This window comes from Saccostrea cucullata, unplaced genomic scaffold (assembly GCF_032062105.1).
Source record: "Saccostrea cucullata isolate Sc308-1 unplaced genomic scaffold, CSIRO_AGI_Scuc_v1 ctg5852, whole genome shotgun sequence".
Taxonomy (NCBI): domain Eukaryota; kingdom Metazoa; phylum Mollusca; class Bivalvia; order Ostreida; family Ostreidae; genus Saccostrea; species Saccostrea cuccullata.
The window spans coordinates 37,245-45,020 of NW_026931274.1; the positions used below are offsets into that span (position 1 = coordinate 37,245).

The 7,776-nt window shown below is 31.0% G+C and overlaps 1 pseudogene; it reads right to left on the reverse strand.

Moving 5' to 3' along the window:
- Positions 1 to 1,113: 1,113 nt before the first annotated feature.
- On the reverse strand, positions 1,114 to 5,361 carry LOC134232055 (microfibril-associated glycoprotein 4-like; annotated as a pseudogene).
- Between the last annotated feature and the right edge of the window lie 2,415 nt (positions 5,362 to 7,776).

Below are 7,776 nucleotides of genomic sequence, written 5' to 3' on the forward strand. Positions count from 1 at the left end.
AAATCATTGAAAATCGTTTTTGTTTCTTCTCAAGCATGGCGTATATTATTTATTAAACAGTCCTCGTATAGTGATGTTTATATATGAGTTAAAAATTTTCGAATGGGACGTTTAACTTATTATCTTACAATGAAAGAAATTAGCATCAAAACATATTCTTAAAGATTATTTTAAAAGTGTTTTTTTTTTTTTAAATTATAAAGAACTATTTCTTTTATGAAAACTGAAGTCGGTTATTTTTTGTTATTTTTTTCATCGTCAAATTTTCCTTTTTTAAGAGATCACTCCGATTCTACACAGAAGAAATATTCTCAGTGTTAAAGACTGCTGGAGTTATTCATCGCCAACATCAGTTGTTAACAGAACTTTACGTCCATTAATATGTCTACTTGATGTATCCCAAGGAACTAAAAAAATACCGTAGAGTCTGCCACATCTTTTTCATATTTCATATATTAACGTCCCTCTTGAGAATTTTTTACTCAGTTGGAGACGCCACAACTTGGAGAGCTGCGTATTTTGTCCTATACTGTTTATTTACGACCATTTAGCAGTGAGGGTTCTTTTTTCATGCCAGCTCTTACTGCGACATGGGACAATTCGGTCTCATCTGGGGACCGATCTCCAGGTTCCGAACAGCAGTTCGAACTTGTGACGTAAGGATCAACTCCTTACTCCGCGACTATAGAGCAAACGCTCTTACACTTGTACCACTGCCCCATGCCTGAAGCCTGTTACCGCCCTATGTTTAATTGATTCTTTTCACGTTTTATATGAATGAAGCGCATAATAGTATTATAATAATAGCAGTGTTTTAGAAAATACGATGATTTAGCCAACTTTAAAGGAAATCCTTTTTGGTGATTGGTTGTTCAATCACTATGTTGATATTGGATACTGCAATAATTGTTTGATATATATGTCTGTTATGATAATTTTGTCTACGACGTTTAATTTTTTATACAAATTCTGAACATATAAAGCAGAACAGACTTAAAAATGTGCAATAACTTATTGTGAGTGGATACTAATACTTTATCCATAGGACATATTACAAGTTTGTTAAAGAGATAGATACTATTTTCTAGATCACCATAATAATTGTTAAATGTAAAAAAAAAACAGCTCGGCAAATTTATTAGAGTATAACAAAAAATCGAAAAGAAGTCCTGAAAGTATCTGTCAATCTTCAATTTACTCTTCGGACCATCATAAACGAAGTTTTTACACCACTAAAGCTGTCTGTCAAAGAATACCAAAAATTACAATTTCCAGCTGTCTTACAAGTACCGTTTCCATATATTCCATTCAGATTTGCCCATGTGCATATATTATGCCACCAAGCACCTTTGCGTGCCACGGCACAGCTATTTTCAGCAAAATCATTATCTACATCACGTGTGCTGAATTTGTATCCATTTGTATTTGTTGTTCAGTGACTTTCAATAGAATCTCCTAAAATTAAATTTAAATTTTTCGAGTTAAATGAAAGCAAAAAAAAAAAAAAAATCAAATGGATGATAAAGAACTATGACAAATCAATTAATCGAAACAAACGACAAATACATTCAATCAAATCTTTGAAGTCTTTCAGATGAATACATTTCTTAAGTTGCTATGTTCCCAGAAGAATCTGGCTTAATCTTGTCATCTCTTTTTAACGTTTAAGATAGCCCTTCAAATCACTTGAATGATTACCTGCATTCCCCTGATATAATCCACTTTGAAGTCTCATTCTATAACCATCTGTTTCGCTTGAAATCACGAAATCGTTATATTTGGCGAAGTACCAACCACCGCTAAATCTTTCCAAACGAACATAGAAATCTGACTTTCCAAGCATCATTAGATGATGTAAGTGATCATTTCCTGTAGAAAATATAGTACTTATAAACACTTTATGTTCTATAAATTCGAATTTTATGAAAAAAAAAAGCATTCAAAAAGTCAATCAGAATAGATAAAAAATATTTAAACTTTAAAATGCTTAATTTAACCCGCCAACCCCGAACATCCTTGTTAGCACATGATTGTCATTTAAACATACTGAAAACGTTGTTAAATGTTTTGAAAATTTTTCTAAAAGTTAATATTTGTAAAACGTTTTTTTTTTTTTTTTTACAATTGATTTTTTTTGAAAATATTTTATATATTTTAAAACATTAAAAAAATATTTTAAAACAATTCTGCACTTCTAACAATTACTAGCCAAATAAAACGTTTTTCTGTTACTATTATTACAACTGGAATAAACCATAAACTATTTCTATTGTGTGTTTAATACCGTTGTTTAAGATGCATCATGTACTAATGAAACGTTTTCCATCTCATCTATATATTTGCATATCAAGCCAGTGCTCTCCCTTTGCTTGTCCAAACCCTGATTTATAGTCTACCCAATCCAAATAAAAGTCAACCGATCCATCCGTCCTATGTTGAAACACCTGAAAAAATTAAAAGTTCATTTTAACAGATAGTTGAGACATTTTAGATAGGTGCTTGGATGCGTAAATTAAATTCCCACTCAAATGCACAACATTTAATTTCGCACCAGAGAAAGTTGTGCATGGAAAAGACGTTACACATTCAAGTCGGTGCTTGGCTAGGCTTCTGTGATGCATAAGTAAGGATTACGAGCATATACAAGGTATACAACTTAAGGCCGGTATACACGATGAGATTTGTAGTATAATACAAGTATTATAATACTTTTGTATTATAATACTTTCCTGTACTCACGCTAATACATATCTTATAAGATTGTAAATAAACAACGTATTCCAACGTGTTTTCCCCGCCGTATTTCTCCCTCTGTCAAAATAATAAAGAAGGAGGATGGGGCTCTGATAGCAGTGTCTATCATCGTACTTTGCACTGCTTGATATATTCCACAAGTCCTCTTCCCCTTCCCATTAAGCCACGAGTTTTTCGATGTCTTTACTTGTAAAGTCGATCATTATTATTTACCATGTGTTTTTTTAGTAATGTTAAAAATAGGATGACCCCTAGAGTCATCATTTGATTGGTTGAAAGTGATAGGTAAGTTAAGACTTGTACTAGGAAACAGAGCATTGCTCTATTCTTAATACAGTTTAATAAGATTCGAAAAATCTTATGATACACTGTATTAGGAGGTATACACAGTACGATTTTGTATTATAATACAAATCTTATAATACAAATCTTACCGTGTATACCGGCCTTTAGATATGTAACCGATACATAGAGAACATTGAATTTCTACTGCTGTTTTGTTATGAGCAATGTTTTTAGACAAAGAAGTTGGTATTGAACCCATCAATTTGACTTAGTCTAGCACAAGGTGAAACATCAAATCTCTTCTTCTAATTGTAAATACATTAATTATAACAGTCTCAACATACTTTAATGAAAAGCAACCATGTTAATCTTGTAATACACATTATACATGTATGAACATAAATTGAAGGAGAGGAAGTGACAGAAATGAGCGAAAATATAATTATTGTTAAATTAATAGCTCAATTGTATAAATTGATAGTAATTAAGCCTGATCCCAACCGTCCAACACCCTCCATAGGTTGTCATATCACAGTAAACCTCCACTGGTCTGGTTCCAGGAAGGTAGGGGTATATTGTGTACACGCCGGTACTGGTATAACCTTGTTGGTATATTTCTTTGCAATATTTGTATTTATTTAAAGCTGAAATTAAAAAAAAAAACGCATGAAACGAAGGTATTATGGATTTCTAAATTTTCTCGATCCAAAAGATTAATTCTTAACTTTTTGAAAAAAAAATCAAAAATTTATTAGAATAATATTTCAAATTTATCAAAACTTCAAGTTAATTCACAGCTTGAATAGTGGGGTTGTTCACTATAAATTGATAATAATTTTGAGATAAGCCTTTTATCAAAAGAAGAACATTTTAAAACCATAGAAATAGGGAAATACTTATACACGGATAACAATCTGAAATGTTCAGACGTAAAGTGTCTTAAAATTTAATCTTACTCGATATATCTGGAGCTGATGTCGTTGGTGTCGTTTTTGAGATCATTGAAATTGATGAAGTTATTGTCGACAATTTGTTTATGTTCGCATTGGCTTCAGGTGTATCTAAAGCATTTCAACAGAAGAATTAAACATCATAAAGAATATATGCAGGCAAAACTAAAAGTTTTTAACCAATTAAAGGAATAAGCAAATTGTTCACCTTTTTTGTTGACATACAGAACCACCACAGTCACAAGAGTGGAGATAATTATAGTCAAGAAGAAGACAAAACCACCAATAAGAAACGGTCGCTTACTTCGTATGGACGTCAACGGATTTCTCTTTGGAAGAGGTGGTTTTGCTTGCTATTGACAAAACGATTTAAAAAATTAAAAAAGAAAATCAAAATTAATTTAATGCTTTCTGATGGGCTAACATTTTACTAAGCTTAATACTTACTTACAAATGTTACCTCAAAAGTAACACTGTATACAAGGTTTATCATGGTATAATTAGAAACATATAACTAACGATTGATAAATTTGAATAAATTTTGAATTGAAATAACTAACTCAGCTGTCAATTCTACAAATAATTAAATGCATGCTTCTTGCATGATGTTTCCTTTTGAAAAGGACGAACAATATGTACTGGTTTTTCATACTGTTTATCCGATGAGTTGTAATACTAAAATCAAGATATCCTTAACGATTTACATCTTTATATCTGATTTGATAATATACAAATTTTTAAGCAAATAAAAAACCGCAAGACGTGCGGATACATGGACCTTTAATGAAATATTTAAAGCTAATGCAAATATTTTAAGTTAAAACTGTGAGTTCATAAGTAAAATAATGAATAAACCACTATGGTCATAGACTTCTGCATAGTCCAGTTCGGAAAATCATTCTAGCATATATAACCTTTTCATATCTGAATTCTAAAAATAAACATGAATATTTGAAAAGACAAAAATACTTTGACCTCTGCTCTCACATCCAACTTAATTTGAGCCTCTACTCTAAAGTCACAAACTTTGGAGTTGATTCATACATCCCAAGTTCGAATCTTTCTATGAGACAAGGAGACCTATTCTTCTGATGAGACACTATAAGAATATCTTTTATTATGTAATAGTTAGATCCTATTAAGTAAAATTTTAGTGGTTAAGAAGGGGCGGAGGGAGAGAAGCAACGTAAAGATGTGTTTCTCAAGCTGCTTTTGATGGATCGAAAGGCATTTAGAAGGTATATGGAAATAAATAAACAAAATTGAAAGTAAACTCGAGAAAATTAAATGTAAATCAGTCTACAAAACTCACGGGTTTGGAGGAAAAACTCGCGATTTCAGAGTATCCTGCATCTTGGATCTCATCTAGCATCAAGTACTAATAATCTGACTTCGGCGTTTCCAAAATGACCTAAAGGCAACAGTAACTATTCAGGTCATTTTATTGTTTATCATAATGCTGGAATTACTGTGAGACAATCTCAAATCATAATTCTAATCATTTTGAAAGAAAATGAAAGAAAATAAAGATATTTTTAAAGAAAATATTCTTTTGCTTTTTGTCCATTATAAAATTGATGTTGTGGAATTAGCATAAGTTGAATAGATGAATAGGCCATTATTTACACAGAATTGTAAACAGATTTTCCCGTCATTTCCCGATCAAGACAAGAAGTACACAGTCGGTGTTACCGGTCGCCAAGGAATGCTTTCTCCTCCATGCCATCTGATTGCACCTCTTACTCTTATTTTTGGAGGTCAGCGTTTGTCGTGTTCTTTTTGTGTATTGTTAAATGGACTGTTAAGCTTGAATTATGTTCGTTGTGTCTATATATTTCATTCTAAAAGAATTTGGAAATAATAGATGGAGTAAAGATTGAGTCAATTATTATATACCTGGGCTTGTTTGATGGTCTCAGCAGAATATGTGATATAACCCAAATTCAGCCTTTCCTAAAATATACTTGTATATTTATATACATGTATTTATAATTTAGTTAAAACCGATCGGAAAATTAAATTTAGAATTGTATAAAGTAAAACATGATCAATTATATACTAGAGATATAAATTGATTAAATTTTACTATTACTTTTGACGAATCCATAAAATATTCCTTCAAACAAAGAAACAGCTACTAACAATGTGACATCTGTAAAAGAAAACAAGACATGAGGAAAAAAGAGTTGGTCAATTTTAAAGTTATGTGGGGGTGGTTGGAAATTTTAACGGATCTAGACTTTTTGTTTAAAATCATAATAAAGTTGCAATATTCTTAAATGAAAAGTTCTTTTCTCTAAATATACATGCAACTGATTTTTAAAAATTCTATGTATTTGATTATATGTTTTCAGAATATTTTTTTTAAAAATTTGTCGGGCTTTTTAACCCACCCCTCTCGAGAAACCAAAGGGACAATAAATCTCATTGATTTGTCCGTCCGTAGGTCTGTCAGTCTGTTCATTTGTGGCAAAAAACTTTAATCTAGGTCATAACTTTTGATTGTGAAGAAAAAAGGCTGTCATATATCACATGAGAAATACTTTTCACAAGACCTTTTCAAATATGCTTTGATTTTTGACCTCGTGTCCTTGACCTTGAAATTTGACAATTTTTTCAAAAATCTTAACTTTACTTTAAATTGGGCATGAATTTCGAAAGTGAAAAGAAAGGCTTTTATATTACACCTGTATATTATCTGTGACAACACCTTCCTAAATATCTTTATTTTTGACCCTGTGACCTTGACCTTGAAGTGTGACTTACTTCAAAATAATTAATATTGTATTTCCTCATAACTTTTTAAGAGGTAGGGCTTCATGTACGACAGGAGCATTACCTAAGACAAGATGTTTTGGATCATGCTTTGATTTATGAATCACTGACCTTAACTTTTATGTTTGACTGAATTTGCAATAAAAACCTAGCTTTTCTGATTACTTTGGAATGACACGTGATAGGGCATTCATATTTTACGCAATAATTAATATGCCATATGTAATGACAACTCGCCCACTAAGACACGCAAAGTTACACATGTAGGAGACCACAATTCTTTGAACGTGCTATTACAAAAACATTTTAATTTTTTTTTCAATCTCTGTGGATAACTTTATTTTTCAAACCCTTCAAAGTAAGAATAATGGATATTGGGCTTTTACAATCACTTTTTCTGAACATTAAAAGTCTTGTATATTCTTGTATATAAGCCTCAGTGTTTAAAACTAGTACTCTTATTTAAGAAATGTTGTAATTATTTTTTCATTATGTGCAGTGATGATTTTTTATGGAAAAAGTAAAGTGTTTAATTTTACATTTTAAAATTGTTTTTAATTCTGTTCGTACATATTATGTAAATCTGGCTCATTTATAACGGCAAAAAAGAAAATAGCTGAAAAGGCAACAAAAGCACTATACGAAGTATTAAAAAAAGGAAGATTACATAACCTATCAATACAGTGTCAGCTAGATCTATTTGATAAAATTGTGCAACCTATTTTGTTATATGGATGTGAAGTTTGGGGATTTTCAAGTAATGCAATAATAGAAAGGGTTCACCTAAAATTTTGTAAACTTCTACTCCATTTAAAAGATTCAACCCCAGATTTTATGATATATGGCGAACTTGGCCGACACCCCATGGAAATCCAGATAAAAACGCGCATGATATCTTATTGGTCAAAATTAATCACTGGAAAGGAAATTAAAATTGCAAATTTATGTTATAAATTAGGCTTCATTATAAATCAAGAAATAGGAGGGAAAATTGTTTGGCTTGAAAATATTC